Source organism: Pantherophis guttatus, chromosome 1 (assembly GCF_059756535.1).
Source record: "Pantherophis guttatus breed Tessera chromosome 1, ASM5975653v1, whole genome shotgun sequence".
NCBI lineage: Eukaryota > Metazoa > Chordata > Lepidosauria > Squamata > Colubridae > Pantherophis > Pantherophis guttatus.
This window is the reverse complement of record NC_142063.1, coordinates 135,938,742-135,955,898: the sequence shown is the minus strand read 5'-3', so window position 1 is coordinate 135,955,898 and position 17,157 is coordinate 135,938,742. Positions and strand designations below refer to the sequence as shown.

Sequence of the window (17,157 nt, the reverse complement as noted above, 5' to 3'; positions counted from 1 at the left end):
AAAATGACTTAATGTGTATAACAACTGTCCAAAAAGAAAAGAACAGAAAAAGTTCTATAACAGATAAAAGTAAAATCTCTTTGCAGAAAAAGGCCAGTCAGGCTCTCATGAAACAAGCATGAAGAATAGCCTCAAGGATATAGAGATCTTACTTTGCCTGTATGTAGATTTCTATTTACTGTAGAAAGAAGCAACTTGTAGGTAAATAGTCATAAAGGAAGCTGAAATAGCATCAGCAGGTGTCAAATAATGGCGGATAATTCATTGTGAGGGCTAGTTTGATGTACTGGTTAAGGCATTAGCTAGAAGCCAGGAGATCATGAGTTCCAGTCAAAGTTACTGGGTGACTTTGAACCAGCCCTTCTCTCTCAGCTCTAGGAAGTACCTCTGAAAATCTTGCCAAGAAAACCACAAGGACGTATCCAAGCAATCAACCCTGACTTGAAGGAGGGGGAGGGGAACCCACAGAAAATGAAAAATGGTTAAATTTTGCGGCAGACCAAAATCAAGATCCCCTGCTTTGAGGCTCTGAATCTGGAGTTCTGTGCTTGTGTTATATATTGAAGTTTTTTTCTCTTTGTTGTTTCTTCTTAACATTGCCTTTTGATAACTGAGATGGGGAAAAATTCAAAATCATAGTAAATGTTTTTGGTCCTCTCTTCACAATTCCCTGCTTTCTCCTCCTCCTCCTCCTCCTCCAATAAATGCATTGCTGGAAATCTTTTATCTGGACATGGTATTGTTCGCAATCCATAATGAAAACATTTCAGTATTCAATGTATTCATTGCAATGTGAAGGAGAAACACAAAAAAACGAACTAATAGTTTTATTCAAAGGATAGGTCGGGCATGGGGCAGGAAGAGAAGCACTGAAGGTTCAACAGAAACATTTAGAGCAGTACCAACCATTGTGGTTAACTGTTACATAAGCTCTGTTGAAATAGCATAACTGATGGGCTTTGGCTTTGCGTTCTTTGCTTTCAGTAGAACTTTTTATTTCACTTTGAGTGGAGCCAAAATGTCCCCTTATTTCTTCTGGTGAAAAAAGAAATCTGTCAAGGACTTGCCACAGATTTGTTGAGGGGTGGGGGAGATAGAAGGAGAAGAGTATTATATAATTGAATTAGTGTTCAAATGAAGCTATTCATTACCTTTAGCTCTAAACAGTGGTAAGACCCTATTCCAGGACTGAGCATAGAAAGAAAACTTTTAGAATTTCCACTTCATTTCTTGCTTCATTAATTCCATTAACTTACAAATTGATGAATTCATAGAATTAAAAAGTCATTTGCTTTTTATATTTTGTGAAATCACTTTTACCAAGTCTCCAAACCTTTTAATCTGTACTCTTAAATTCCAGCTATAATTGTTTTCATCAGAGACATAATTGAACTTGTATGAATAGCATATCAATAGGGTTTGGTTTTCAGGAGCCAGATACCAAAGTTCTTATTTGTCAACAGCGAAGGCAATCATTTCTCAAATGTTTTGTACATCATTTCGGTAAAAAGATCACTGATTTTGATATAATTTGAATAACCTGTGGTAGGAGAAACATAAGCAAGAAGAATATATGATGTTAGTATCTAATGTTCCTGATGTTCTTTTCCCATGCCCCTACAAATAGAGTTGGTTTATTTTGTTCTTGAGCATACCTCAGAAGGTGGTAGAATTCAAGGTCAAGTTTCCTTCAGCAGGCCAAATAATAACAGAATCGTTCATCCTGAGAAAGCCACAATTCCTGAATACCTCTGATGGGTCTCCATCTTAAGAGGACAGTTGAGTGCTGAAATGAATAGAAAAAGAATCAGCAATCCTTGACAAGGTCAAGGTTTCTGTCCCTTCACAATGCACATAGGAGACTAAATATATAAATATTCTTCAAACGCCAATGTTTTTGTCAGAAAATCTGAGTCTGACATTTAAATTCATTTTCAGGCTGGAATGAAGCACCCATTTGTGTCCTTTCAGAACTGTCCCAACTGGCAACTCCTTGAGATGTGCAACAAAATGACTTGACAGGAAAAGACAAGCTACATTTTGATTACTTTTAACCATTTAAGGTAGAATAGAATAGAATAAAAACTTTATTGTCACTTCAAATGTACACTAATCAGCATACATTAAAATGAAATTTCATTGCTTTCAGCTCTCAAAAGATTATGCGTATACCCACATACACACACATACAGTATATGACACAGAGAAATATCACAATCTAATTTGAATGGATACATATACATGGTAAAAAAAAAATCCTGCGAATTTACAAGATGGATGGCTTAAGGAATAAAGCTGTTACAGAATCTGTATGGACCTTCTATCTGAGGAACTGCTGCCACCAAACCAAACAGTGATGCGGTTTGTTAAAATGCTCTCAATTCTGCTTTTGTAAAAAGTGGCCAGGACAGAAGGAGAAATTGTGTTCTCCTCATCCGATGCAAGAAATGCAAATACTAGTTTGCACACTTCACTAAAGATGTCCCAAAGGTGCTTTTTTTTCCCAAGAGGCAACTGGACTTTCTGGTTTTTCTTTGAAGACGTTTCGCTTCTCATCCAAGAAGCTTGAGAAGTGGAACGTCTTCAAAGAAAAACCAAAAAGTCCAGTTGCCCCTTGAAAAAAAAGCACCTTTGGGACAAGCATGACTTGGATGACTGAGAATCTCCATAGACATTTCACTAAATCTGTCTGTCATCTGCACCTCTTTAACTGTCTGGTTTGGTTCTGCAACCCAACAAGACAGACACAGACTTCAGAGGATAATTAGAACTGCAGAAAAAACAATTACTACCAACCTGCCTTCTATTGAGGACCTGTATACTGCATGAGTCAAAAAGAGTGCTGTGAAAATATTTACAGACCCCTCACATCCTGGACATAAACTGTTTCAACTCCTACCCTCAAAATAGAGCACTGCACACCAGAACAACTAGACACAAGAACAGTTTTTTTTCCTGAACGCCATCACTCTACTAAACAAATAATTCCCTCAACACTGTCAAACTATGTACTAAGTCTGCATTATCATTAATCTTGTCATCATTCCTATCACCCTTCTCCTCCCTCTTATGACTGTATGACTGTTGCTGGTATCCTTACGATTTATATTAACTGTTTCCTAATATGATTTGATTGCTTATTTGTACTCTATGACTATCATTAAATGTTGTACCTTATGACTCTTGATGAATGTATCTTTTCTTTTATGTATACTGAGATCATATGCACCAAGACAAATTCCTTGTGTGTCCAATCACACTTGGCCAATAAAGAATTCTATTCTATTCTATTCTAAAGATAATATATTAAGAGACCAAGTCAATTTTTTAGTTACCTGCACCCCCAAGATACTTAATGCTATTGACCACCTCCACAGCTGCAGATTTGATTCAAAGTGTAGTATGATTATGCTGGCTCTTTCTAAAATCAACAATGATTTATTTTGTTTTATTAACAGTCAAAACCAGGTTATTTTTATTTCACCAGTCCACCAAAGCCTTCACCTCCTCCCTATAAGAATCTTCACTGTCATCCCGGAGAAGACCCAGTATGCCACCATGTTTTTCTGCCATTCAGGAACTGTAGAAGATGTACATTTCCATGGCCATGAGCACATGCGCTTAAAAAAAAGTGGGTTCAGATGTGACAGAAAGTATCTCACTAAATAACTGCACATTTTCCTGCATAGTTGGCAATGCTTTCTGTCATGGGATGGAATTGGAATGGTCAGAAGCAGCCACTGTTTATAGAAACTAAGAAATATTGTGTCTATAATTTTTTCACCAAGTGTTACAAGAAGTGCCATCAGGAGAAAGTGGAAATTTTTCTGTATTACTGTACTCCAAGGGTGTTTTTTCCCCTTAGGAGTTCTCTCACTGGCACTTTTTTTTATGATTCTGTCTTGTATATTCCCCAGGCTGCTTTAGCTATAATAGAAGAAAATATCCTGCCTGCCTGCCTGAACAGATACAAAAAAATAAAAAAAAAATAAAAAAAAATTGGTATACATAGTCATGAAAGGATGGAAGTCCTCTGCTTCATTTTCTTCTGTTTGTTTCTCCCATTTTATGAACTTTCTCTGTTTGTGTTCATGTGCTCCTACAGGTTTTTTTTTTTTTTTTTTTTTTTTTTTTTTGCTGTCATTTCACTTTTTGGTAGTATAAAATCTACCTCCATGGAAATAATCATCCATTGCATTTAACCGGATGTTGAAATTATTATGATAACTATTTTGATTATGATGGATAAAGGCAGAACATAAATATTTTAAAGTTGATAGTTGATTACAGGCAAAATTCCTCAGTCTGTAATTGTAAGGCTGTAAGAACGTACTGGGGAAACAGAACAGAACAGAACAGAACAGAACAGAACAGAACAGAATAACAGAGTTGGAAGGGACCTTGGAGGTCTTCTAGTCCAACCTCCTGTTTAGGCAGGAAACCCTACACCACTTCAGACAAATTGTTATCCAATCTCTTCTTAAAATTTTCCAGTGTTGGAGCATTCACAACTTCTGGAGGCAAGTTGTTCCACTGAGTCATTGTTCTAACTGTCAGAAAATTTCTTCTTAGTTCTAAGTTGCTTCTTTCCTTGAGTAGTTTCCACCCAAGAAGAAAGAGGACAAAACAGCCTACTTACTTTTTGCTCCATTCCTTCAATTCTCTGCTTTTTCTTGTTTCCTGTGACTTGGAAGAAGAGAAGCAGTTGATACATGGGTTTGCAGTTAGGCAATGGACTAATTGCTGATTATTTTTATTTCCATACTCTCTAGGTGGAAAACATGCAGTACCATTAGTAACCTATTTCGACTGTTGCAAAGTGCTGTATCTCATTTCTCCAATATTGGAAAAAGGATAAGCAAATAGGAAGAAGCGATCTGATAATTTGCTATGAGAATTCTTTGAAGTAGATGTGATGGAGGCCCGCAGCAAATTTTGACCAGGGCCAGAGGGATGCCAACATTAGATTTTGATTCTGCCATGTGATTTGAGGATAGACAGCAGACAGCTAACTATGCAGATATTTCTGTTCTACATATTTCAAAAAACCCATAAATATGGCAAAATAACAGCCGAAATGATGGGAGTGGAGCTAAAACATGCTGCATTCATCACTAGTATTGTAATCAATTAGCCACTTGGCACAATGGGATATTCTTGAAACAGGAATCTTGTACATGAGAGTAAAACTACATCTGCTATAGCCTCAGTGTGATTTCATTAGCATAGCAATGAATCATATAAAAATTACAAATTAGAATTCTCAACTTCTCTTAAGAAAGTTTCTTCCAAACCTTCACAAAAATACATATTGCCAATGGCAAACCTCTAGCTTATCTCCAAGGGAAAAATTCCAGGCAACAGCTGGATCACAATTATTATGAATAAGGACAAAGATGGAAAGATTCAGTATTACCCACAATAGGGCAATGGTTGGTAAAGAGGATGGAACTTGCTGAGATGGCTAAATAGACTTATTTGACTAGGAAAAAAGACAATGTCTCCACATTTACTGATGACTGGAAACGCCTGATGGACTTTTTCCATGCAATAAACAAAGTGAACTTATATTGTATGGTTTTGATGATTAGACAGGATAGGTTATAGATAGAAGAGAGTTATGTTGCAACCAAAATGTAAATTCTTCCTCCTCCTCCTTCCCCCCTCCTCCTAGTGTATTCCCGCAGGTGCAGGGTCCGCATTTCAGATCATTAAATGCCACTTTGCACAGTCAGCTGCATCTCCAGGCCTGCGGCTTGCATATCTTTGGTAATGGTGTCTTGCCATCTCTGATTTGGATGCCCACGAGGTTGCCGGCCATTGAATTCCAGTGGAAGGTGCTGCTCTCTGGACATGTCCATACCAGCGGAGTTGGCCTTCTCTCATCTTCTCTATAATTGGAGTAAGAGGTAAATTTATAATTGTACTTACATGTGTTCCAAAGAATTATTATGTTTCAAGTATCAAGGACTTCTGAGCCTTGTAATATCATCGAATTCAGAAGGAACTGTATCAAATATTTATAAATTTTTTAGAAAGCCTTGGGAAAACCTAGTGTTCTATATTCCACACTTTCATAGAGTGAAGGCAGATATAGGCAGCTTCTCTATATTTGTATAGCTATGCCAATGTATGTACAGGTAGTCCTCGACTTACAACAGTTTGTTTAGTGATCATTCAAAGTTACAACAGTACTGAAAAATGTGACTTATGACCGTTTTTCACAGTTATGACCTTTGCAGCATCCATATGATCATGTGATCAAAATTCAGATGCTTGGCAGCTAGTTCATATTTATGATGGTTGCGGTGCCCCAAGGTCATGTGATCACCTTTTGCGACCTTCTGACAAAGTCAATGGGGAAGCCAGATTCACTTAACAACCGGGTTACTAACTTATCAGCTGCAACGAGGCATTTAGCAACGGTGGCAAGAAAGATCGTAAAATCGGGCAAAACTCACTTAACAAATGTCTCACTTAACAACAGAGATTTTGGGCTCAATTGTGGTCATAAGTTGAGGACTACCTGTATTTAGAGCAAGGCACATATAAGTAGCCAGAGAAGCACTGTGTACAAGTCTTCAAGTCTCTTAAAACGATTAGCATGTATACTCCATTTTAGTAAGAGCTAAAAGAAATACTTTTCCTATCACGCCTTTTCTCAGTGTAGTAAAGTGTGAAGCTACAAGGCCCATCAGATTTTATAGAAAACAATAAATCTTCTACCTCGTGAGTAAAGAGTATAATCTAGCACTCAATATGTAAACAGTGTTCTGGCACTCAGTTCATTGATTGTCCTTTGCGCAGATCAAAATTATTGCTTACCAGATGCACGTTCGAGGGTTTTACACCAGCGAAGCTATGCAAAAAGCTATGTAAAAATGAAGCCACATCTTTCTTGCTGTTTAAAAAAAGAACCGATAATGTGCTGCAGTTTAAGAATGGGCCTTTCTTCACTCTCTATAAATTATGTGACTTTAACTAATGTGCTGCAATATCCAGGCACACCAGGAAACTAAAGAATGAATTGTTAGCATTAAGTGAAATGGCTTGTTTTCTTGGCGGAGATGCTAATGCTTAGGTTCGTGTTCTGGTGTTATGTCTAGAAATTTTTCTTTAAGGAAAGTTGCCAGAAATCTAAGTGCTCAATTTACTTCCTTTAAAAACCCACTAATATTATTAAAAGCTTTTATGTTTATTCCATAAAAACAATAATGTGACATAATTGTTGCTCTCTCTCTCTCTCTTTTTTTTGCAAATGTATTGTTTTTCAAACTTTGCAAAAAATGTCCTCATAAGACAGGGTAACAAGCAATCAGGGACTTTCAACCTCATTTTCCTTGGCAGCACACTAAACTATAATTTTGTACATGCTATTTCAGAAGAACATACACTCATTATGTTTGTACATATCTCTCTCCTTCTCCTTCTCCTTCTCCTTCTCCTTCTCCTCCCTTCCCCCCACTAATGGAATATTCTGGAAAGATCTGGTGAGCTTATTCAGGATCATGTCAATGTTCTGATGTGATCTGTCAGGTTTCTGGAAGTCAATCTACTACAGTAGAAAAAAAGAAAGTGAACCATGATGTTCTAGACATGATCTGGCTGGGAAACAGAAGTGGATCCTCTCTGGAATCATTTCAAATTTTGAAAGAAATATGTTTGGAAAATGTCAATACCATCCTCTGGATCGGCATAGTCTGGAGGATTAATAGAACCTCTCAGAATTCCCCAGAATGTTCTCTTTCTAAAGATGTAATGCTTTGCACATACTGATGCCCATCCCACTCATTTACAAAAATGAACAGGACTGGCAGTTAAAATTTATCTGCTAATAAATTATTCATCATAGCTGAGACCAGCAAGCTATTTTGTAGGAAGAGTCAGGTCACGCAACTCACCCTGGTCTGACTTCAACTGAAGGAAAGGACCAAGGGGGGGTCTCAGCTGCTTATCCCTGGGAATATCATACCTGAACCAGTTGGAAAGAAGTTTATTGTACTCATAGATCAATGGCTTTCAGAAAGCAATCGGATAAATTTTTAGACATCTCTCTGTTGTGCAGTCTTTTAAAGAAATTGTCCTGTAGTCCTAAAATTTTAAAAATGTGCTTTCAATTCTCAAAGTTTTTCTTAAAGTTAAGTAAAAAAAACCCAACAATATTAGCAGACTATCCTTATCAAAGATACCTAAAGAAGTTCTTACCACAAGGGGATATGCATCAGGCACAAATTTTGAGAGCATGCTATAAGAACTAACAAAACCTGGCTAGGCTAGTAAGAGTTCCATTATTTCTAAGTGATGTGCTTGGCTGGTCACAAAGTATCCGTGTATCAAAAGGAAAACGCATAACTCTGTTCTCTTTCCCGTCTCCTAAGATGCTTTCCACAACGCTAACGTCCCTTTGTCTTTTATTCCAGTAACAAGGACACACTGCTCAAGAGATCAGAGGCACTTTCTAAATAAAAATAATGCTTAGTTTAATGTTTTGCCATTATGTTTTTTTTTTTTAATAAACTAAAGGATATACTTGAAAAATTAAAACAGGGAGCATCTCAAATGAAGCAGAGACCGCCATGGGCATTACATGAGGTACCTGCAGCAGTGGTGGGTTGTCCCTGGTTCGGACCGGTACTATAGAACCAGTAGTAGGGAGACTCTGTCCACCCACCTAGACATCATCAAAATGCTTCTGCACATGCGCAGAGGCTTCTGTGTGCACGCGCGGCCCCATTACGAACCGGTAGTAAAGGTAAGTAGAGTCCACCCCTGATCTGCAGGTACACTGATAACCCAGAACAAGACTTTGGGGTCCTGAATCTTGGTCAAAGCAATGGCACTGGACAAGTGGCAAAAGTTTGATAATTTTAAAATATGCAATATAATTGCTATATTGTTATATTTCTTTCTTTCATTATGTAATTTAAAAAAAAAAAAAAACAAGACTCGGTCATTCTCTTCAGTATTGTTTCTGCACATTGCTTTTCAAGGAAAATGCTAGATGTTTCACCTTAATATTCAGAGCTAAAAGTAGTCCTCTCCAGGTCTTCTGGAGTTTTTGACAGTTCCAAAAACTGGTAATGGAGAAGAGAAAAAGAACAGCTTAGGTCAACAGACGATGATGGAATTCACCCTGATATAATAAACTTATTATGTACAGTGAACAGATTTTGTACTTCAGAAATGGGTAAAATATGATCCCAAATGGAGATAATCTCTTTTGATTACCAATTAAAGATTCTAAGGATATTTCCGATTTAATATTCAAGGGCACATCATCCTAATAAAGCCTGAAGTATCTCTGACTGTGGTCACTGTTATTTCATTATGAAAGGCTCTCTGGGGTTTTAAATCATAAGATTCTTCAAGATCTTTATTAACACCCAAAGCGTTGGAGATTGAAGCACTCTGTGCGTGTATGTAAATGTTCCTGAGAGCAGAAACCTGACCTCAGCAATGATGAGTGAAGCAGATTATAATTGTTGCAATATTTTCAGGATCAGACTCAATAAAGATAATAGGAGTTAGAGCTTTAAATATATTTCTTTTTAATTATGATAGGCATTCTATATTCACTGAATATTCAAGGTAGAAGCGACGAGAATGGTGAGGGTGGCTCCTTATATATACAAGGGGTGGAGCTAGGAATGGGAGTGGTAAGTTATGAATACATTAAAGTCCAAAGAATAAGTTAACCTCTGATGTTCCATATATACATTATTTACACATTGGAGAATAAGGCATTTACATCTGACAAATCCCCCTCTAAATGCCGGTTCGTTACACAACACCAATTACATTCTGATTCAGGACAATATAATACATATAATTTAGAAGTTAAATATTTGTGTTGTTTAGAAGGTAAGGGTTTTGTTAATATGTCAGCTAATTGTTCAGAAGTATCGCAATGTATTGCTTTAATGAATCCGTCTTGAGACAGTTGTCTCACATGCTTAAACTTTATATCAATATGCCTGGACCTTTGTCCAATTGCATCGGATCTGGATATTTCAATGGCCGCTTTATTGTCTTCATGCATAATAAATGGTAAGGTGGGTTTCTTCCAAACATCAGTGATCAGATCATTGAACCATACAAGGTTATTTGCAGCTTTGGACAAACAAACATATTCCGCTTCTGTAGTAGAAGTGGCTACTAGTTCTTGTTTACCAGTATACCAGTAAACTGGACAATCATTCAATAGAAAAACATAACCAGAAGTACTCTTTCTGCATGATGTATCACCAGCCCAATCTGCATCAGCATAACAAGTAATTTTTGGTTCTCTGTCATTATTGGGTTCCAACATTAAACAAAAATCTAATGTACCCTTCAGATATCTTAGAATTCTTTTGACAGCTTCCCAATGATACAAGGTTGGTTTACTAACATATCTTGACAATAGATTGAGAGGTAATGCAATATCTGGCCTAGTCCAATTAGATATATAAAGGAGTGAACCTATAACTGATCTGTAAAATGTGTTGTCTTTAAACTCAGGGGAAGATTCATCAGTGTTTCTAAGAAAATCAGTTTGCATAGGGGTGTCACAGGTTTTAGCATTATTTAAGTTACATTTGTTTAGGAGTTCGATGATTTTATCTTTCTGTGTAAGTTTGAATCCCCTTTTAGTTTTGTTAATTTGCACACCAAGGTATTTATTCACTTTACCCAGAGATTTCAGTGAGAAGTGTTCATTTAACTTATTTACAAAGATTTCCCTGCTCTCTTTATGCTTTCCAATGTATAAAATATCGTCCACGTAAATTAATACAAATTCAATATGATCATTACTCTTTTTTACAAAGAAACAGTTATCAGCAGTGGTGGCGTTGAAATCCATGGTCTTAAGTACTTTTACCAAGCAATCGTACCATCTTTTGCCGGATTGCTTTAATCCGTACAGACTCTTATTTAATAACCAAATTTCGTTCTTATTAGTGTATTGACTGTGTGGTGCTCTTACATATATTTCCTTATCTAATTTTGCATGTAAGTATGCGGTCTGTATGTCATATTGGAATACGTCCAGATTGAGTGCAGATGCTACTACAAGGGCTGTTTTGACACTCTCTGTTCTCACTGTGGGTGAATATGTATCAGTATAGTCTTCTGGATATTTTTGTGCATAGCCTTGTGCAACTAGTCTAGCCTTGTATAAGGTATTGCCTCCTTCTAAGTTCTTAATTTTATAAATCCACCTGGTACCTATAATTGTTTTATCCTTAGGTGCGATCGCAGGTGTGAATACATTTAATCCTTGTAAACTTTCCATCTCTTTTTCCATAGCTAGTTCCCATTTTTCTCTTTCTTCATGTGGAAGTTTCAATACTTCTTCATATGTATTAGGTGTTATTTGTTCTCCATTCATATGCATTATGTAATCTTTGTATTTATTTGGTATTTGGTTTCTATTGTTTCTAATAGTTCTTTCAGGCTTGCTATGGTTATCATGCAAATATCTAGCTTCCTTTTTTGTTAATGTGTCTGTCTTTATTTTATGCTGACTATTAGACCAAGTTTTGGTTTTGTTCTTACTTTTGTTAATATTTTGATTTTCTGTTGTTCCTTCCTCGCAAGATATCGTATCTTTACATTTATTAGGAAATATTTCATTAAGGTGCAATTTTGACCAATTGGCCTGTTCATGGAACACAGCTGTTCTGGATACTATAAATTTGTTATTACTATCAATAAATCTGTACCCTTTGGTTCCAGTTTCGTATCCCATGAATCTTAATCTCCTGGATACGTTTTCTCCCTTTCTCCTCAATTGTTTAGGTATGTGTACGTCTGCAGTGACTCCAAATATGTGCATGTGTGATAATTTGGGTTTTCTATTGTACATCACCTCATATGGTGTCTTATTCACAATACTGGACCAGGTTCTATTTTGAGTGTAATTCGAATAATGTAATGCCTCTGACCAAAATTGTTTGCCTAAACCAGCATCCTCTAATGTGCACCTAATCATGGTTTGTAGTGTGGAATTTTTCCTCTCTGCAACTCCATTTTGAAATGCAGAAAAAGGATTGGACGTGAAATGTAACATTCCTCTATCCTTTAACCATTGGGAGAATTCTTTAGACATGAACTCACATCCCCTATCTGTCATAATTTGCTTTATTCTGATATTATGTTGTGTTTCTATACGTTTGTAGAATTCCTTAAATTTCTGAAATGTTTCATCCTTGTGCTTTAATGTGTAAACAAAACCATATCGGCTGTAGTCATCCACTATTGTTAGGAAGTAACGTTTTCTATAGGTAATTGAGGGACTTAATGGACCAACTAAGTCCATATGTACCAAATCAAAAATATTGTTAGTTGATCTGTTAGATTTTTTTGGTCTGGGACTGGTTTTTAGTTTGGTGGACTTACATACTGAGCATTCCAAATAATTTTCACAATTTTTTATTTTGACACCTTCTGCGTGTTCAGTCATTTTTTGTACTACAGGAAAGCTTGCATGTCCTAACTTCCTGTGTAAGATGTGAGCACACTCATCATGAATTGGTTTACCTATTTTTGGTTTCTTTTCCTTGTATGTATTTTTGTGATCATGAGTTATTCTACACTCATCATTGTCACTGTTACTGACATTTTCATCATCTGCTTCAATACAATCTTCCATATTTGAATCAATGTTATGTAAACATCTTTCTTTAGTTATCAGATAGGGTAGACCTCCTTTTATCATTACAGTACCTACATTTGTTTTGTTCTTTTCTATAGTTGCTTTCCCCTTTGAGAAAACTATATTGATATCAGATTCTCTGCTTAATTTTATGGCACTTAGTATGTTGTGAGGTATTTCTGGGATTAATAATACCCCCTCTATTTTCCCTAGACCAGGCAAGGTCACATTTCCTTTGCCTAGTACTTGAACCTTTTCTTGATTAGCTACCTTTATCACAAACTTATCTTCTATAAATGAAGATAATATACTTTTGTTGTTGGTGGTGTGATTTGTTGCACCAGAATCAATAAGCCAATTGTTATTCTCATCCTGCTGTGTTCTGGTGCTGTCTTGTTTATCTAGCCCATTCAGTGACCCAGATTTCCTCTCTTTTGAATTTTCTCTACCCCCTCTACCTTCTTTGTAATTTGGTGGGCTTCTATATTTGTGTCTATCTGTGGAAGATTGTCTGTAATTATATTTGCTCCTATATTCTGGTCTATGTCTCTCTCTTGAGACTTTGGGGCAGTCTCTTCTACTATGTTCCCTGGATCCACAATTGTAGCATCTAAAGGCCTCATTATGTTTATCTTGAAAGACTACTTTCCTAAAAGGTTTGTGGTCTGTTTGGTTACTGGATCGATTTTTTCTTGAATTGTCTTCTGCTATCAATTTGTTAGATAGACTTTCTATGGATAAATATCCCAAATTAATGGTATCTAAGTGTGACATAAAGCTATTCCATGATGGATCAAGTGAATTGATAATAACACTTTTCATTGTTTGATCTGAAATCACTTCCCCCCTCAATTGTAGCTCAGCTCTTATTTTGTTTAGATTTATCAAATGCTCACTTATAGAAACCCCTGGTTTTACTCTAGAGGAAAAGAAATCCTTAGACATTCTTGTGGTTGTAGCTACGCTATCGCTGTGAAATAGATTAAACATGCATTGAATTATTTCTGATACAGTTAGGTTTGGTTTGATGCTATGATACATTGCAGGAGACACGCTAGATATTATTATGAAAAATGCTCTATGATGTAAACAATCTATTTTTAAAGTCCAAGGTCTTCTTGGAGGGCTAGTTATAAAGAATAGTAAATTTTCTTTCATGAAAATGACCTGAAGCTGTTGATACCACTCTTGTAAATTAATGCCATCAATTCTAAGTTTTGGGAAGTCACTGGGTAAGTTACCTACATTATTCTGTCCATTACTTACAACCTGGGGCAGTCCGTGATCTCTCAAGTGCAGGAAATTACAGAACGGCATTGGGATGCTTGCAATGAGTCTGCGCGGTTCTCTGGCCAGTTCAAGTCCTTCTGGGTTGTCTACGTAGTTTCGCACATGCGCGTTGCTCATTTCTTCTTTGGTGGCGTCGTGGAAGGTTCTCTCCCTTTCAGCTCTCTCGATCCGCTCCTCCTCAGATGAGTCGGTCTCTGGCTCGGTTTTTGGGGTTCTGGTGGTGGTGACGGTTCTTTTCTTCTTTTTGTGTGCGTTGGTATTCGATTTTGTCTGTGGTGTAGGGCGAAATCGGCATGGCTCTCTGGGCTCGGGCGTCGTCGCTTTCGAAGCCAGGATGGGAGCGTGCAGGTCTTGAGTCGCCGGTTTGATTTCTTGCTTCTTCGTAGATGTCTTGGTAATTTTCAGTCTTGGCCCAAAAGCAGCAAAAAGCGTTTTCATTGCTGATTTTACTTGAGATTTTGTTAAATCGTCTTCACTTTCTGATTTTGGATCATCTGAAGAGTTTGAGACTTCTTTCTCACTTTCTTCGTCTGATAGTGTTTTTCGCGCCAGAAATTTTGAACTGAGCGTTTTGATTGGCTCTGCTCCATTCTCTTTTGAAGTTCGTTGAAACCAAGATGGCTGCCATTCAAAATTTCGCGCGGGATCACATCTTTTCTTTTTAACAACTATTTTCTCAGTAGTCATCTCACTTACGATTTTTTGATCTTTGGGTTTTTCTTTAATGACGTTTTTCTCTCTCGCTGCTCCGCTGTTCTTCAGCATCTCCTGGAGGTCCGCGATGAGACTTTCATCATTCTTTTGGCTTTTTAGTATCTTTAATATCTCTGACCTGAGTTCGTTATTTTCTATTTCGATTTCTTTCTGGTCATTATTTTCACTCATTAGTTCTTCTTCTTCAGTGGTGTATTCTTCGGATTCTCTCGAAATCGCATTGGTGGATTCGTTGATCATCTCTTGATCAGTTTCTATTTCTTTGCTGTAGGCCCTGGTGTTGGGCCTATCTTTCTTGGACATTTTTAATTACTTATTGAGTCAATTAACCATCCTCTGCTACCAGCTTGTTGCAATATTTTCAGGATCAGACTCAATAAAGATAATAGGAGTTAGAGCTTTAAATATATTTCTTTTTAATTATGATAGGCATTCTATATTCACTGAATATTCAAGGTAGAAGCGACGAGAATGGTGAGGGTGGCTCCTTATATATACAAGGGGTGGAGCTAGGAATGGGAGTGGTAAGTTATGAATACATTAAAGTCCAAAGAATAAGTTAACCTCTGATGTTCCATATATACATTATTTACACATTGGAGAATAAGGCATTTACATCTGACAATAATTATAACATCAATGAGGTTTATCTACAGGAAACACATTAAATAAGTAGCAAAACCTAGCCCTAGTTAACCGCTTCCTAACAGGAGTTGTCCAAGAACACATGGCCTACATCAATTTCAGATGAAGTTACTGTAAAAGGAATACTGTAGTAGCAGTTTCTTAGACAGCAGGCTAATAGAGTGCTCAGACTAATAGGAGCACTGTGTAAATTTACACTATCAATGTAGAGCCACTATCTAGAGCAAGTTTGATCTAATTGTTAAGGCACCAGGCTAAAAAGCCAGAGATTGTGAGTTCTAGTCCTGCCTTAAACATGAAAGCCAGCTAGGTTCCCTTGGACAAGTCACTCTCTCTCAGCCCAACTCACGTCACAGGGCTTTGTTGTGGGGAAAACAGGAGGAGGAAGGTATGTTAACTAAATAAATAAAAACCTATATACCGTTACCTTTGTAGTTAGTAGATCATTAGATTTTTTTTTAAAAAAAATTATTTTATAAACAAACATACAATTCTTAATCAATCATACAGTGTATCATCTGAGTACATCTTTTGTATCTTCTTGTTATTCCTCCAGTATTTATCATATCTTAATTTTATCATTTCATTTATTGTGACATTCCCCTCAAATTTCTTACTTTTCTATTAATACATTTATCTATCTTTTTATTTTAGTAAAAAAAAAAATTTCAACAACAATTTTATCCCCAACCATCCTTCAACCCCCCTCCCCCCCCACACACACCCCGACTTCCCAGAGCAAAAACAGGGTATAACATTTAACAAACGTAAGCTAAAATAAACTACCGTATTTTCCGGCGTATAAGACGACTTTTTAACACATGAAAATCTTCTCAAAAGTCGGGGGTCGTCTTATACGCCGGGTGTCGTTCCCCTGTAACCAGGCAGACCAGCCCGAAAGGCTCTGACGAGCCTTAAATGGCTCTGGCGATCCCAGCTGAGTTCCCTGCAACTCAGCTGGGATCGCCAGAAACCACGTAAAAGAAAAAAAGTTTTTTCCCTTTTACTCTGACGATCCCAGCTCTGACGATCCCAGCTGAGTTCCCTGCAACTCAGCTGGGATCGCCAGAAACCACGTAAAAGGAAAAAAGTTTTTTCCCTTTTACTCTGAGGATCCCAGCTCTGACGATCCCAGCTGAGTTCCCTGCAACTCAGCTGGGATGGCCAGAGCCATGTAAAAGAGAAAAAGTTTTCCCCCTCCAGCTTGCTTACCTCAGCTGCTAGTGGTAACGCTTGCCTTGCTTTGCTTGCCTGAATCTATTCAGGCAAGCAAGCAACTCCCTGCCTGCAATCAAGCAAGGAGTTAGTTGTGGACTTCAACTCCCAGAATTCCTCAGCCAGCAAAGCAAAGCTGGCTGAGGAATTCTGGGAGTTGAAGTCTACAAGTCTTAAAGTTGCCAAGGTTGGAGACCCCTGTTCTATTGGGTAAGTTTTTTTCCCCTTTGGGAGCTTTAAAAAAAATAGTCAATTGGGGTTTTTTTAGTTGTTCTTTTTTAGACTTAGCCATTTAAAGTTTAGGAAGTTTTAAATTTAGCTTTCATATAAAAATAAAAATAAAATAAAATAAAACAATATTTGTGCAGCTTTCTGAGATTTAGTGTGTTTCTGTAGTGTTTCACTCCAACTACACAAACACACAAAATCTCACAAAGCTGTATGTGGAATTTTGTGTGTGTAAAGTGTGAAAGTTGGTTTTTTGGACTTTTTGTGGCTGTGTGAGGTTCCTGCTTGTTGCAGGGGGCATTTTGGGTCTAGCACAGCTGCTTTTACATTGTGGGTGAGCCAGTTGTGTTGTGTTGTGTGTGTTTAGAGTGTGAAAGTTTTTTTGGGGGGCTTTTTGTGGCTGTGTGAGGTTCCTGCTTGTTACAGGG

At 37.2% G+C, this 17,157-nt stretch overlaps 1 long non-coding RNA gene across 1 annotated transcript; it reads right to left on the bottom strand.

The window, feature by feature from the left end:
* Positions 1 to 811: 811 nt before the first annotated feature.
* Positions 812 to 9,094, bottom strand: LOC117674675 (uncharacterized). The gene is made up of 4 exons (XR_004593940.2): positions 9,011 to 9,094; positions 4,640 to 5,891; positions 1,656 to 1,786; positions 812 to 1,540 (listed from the first exon to the last, which is right to left on the bottom strand). It is a non-coding gene; the product is annotated as an uncharacterized LOC117674675 (long non-coding RNA).
* Between the last annotated feature and the right edge of the window lie 8,063 nt (positions 9,095 to 17,157).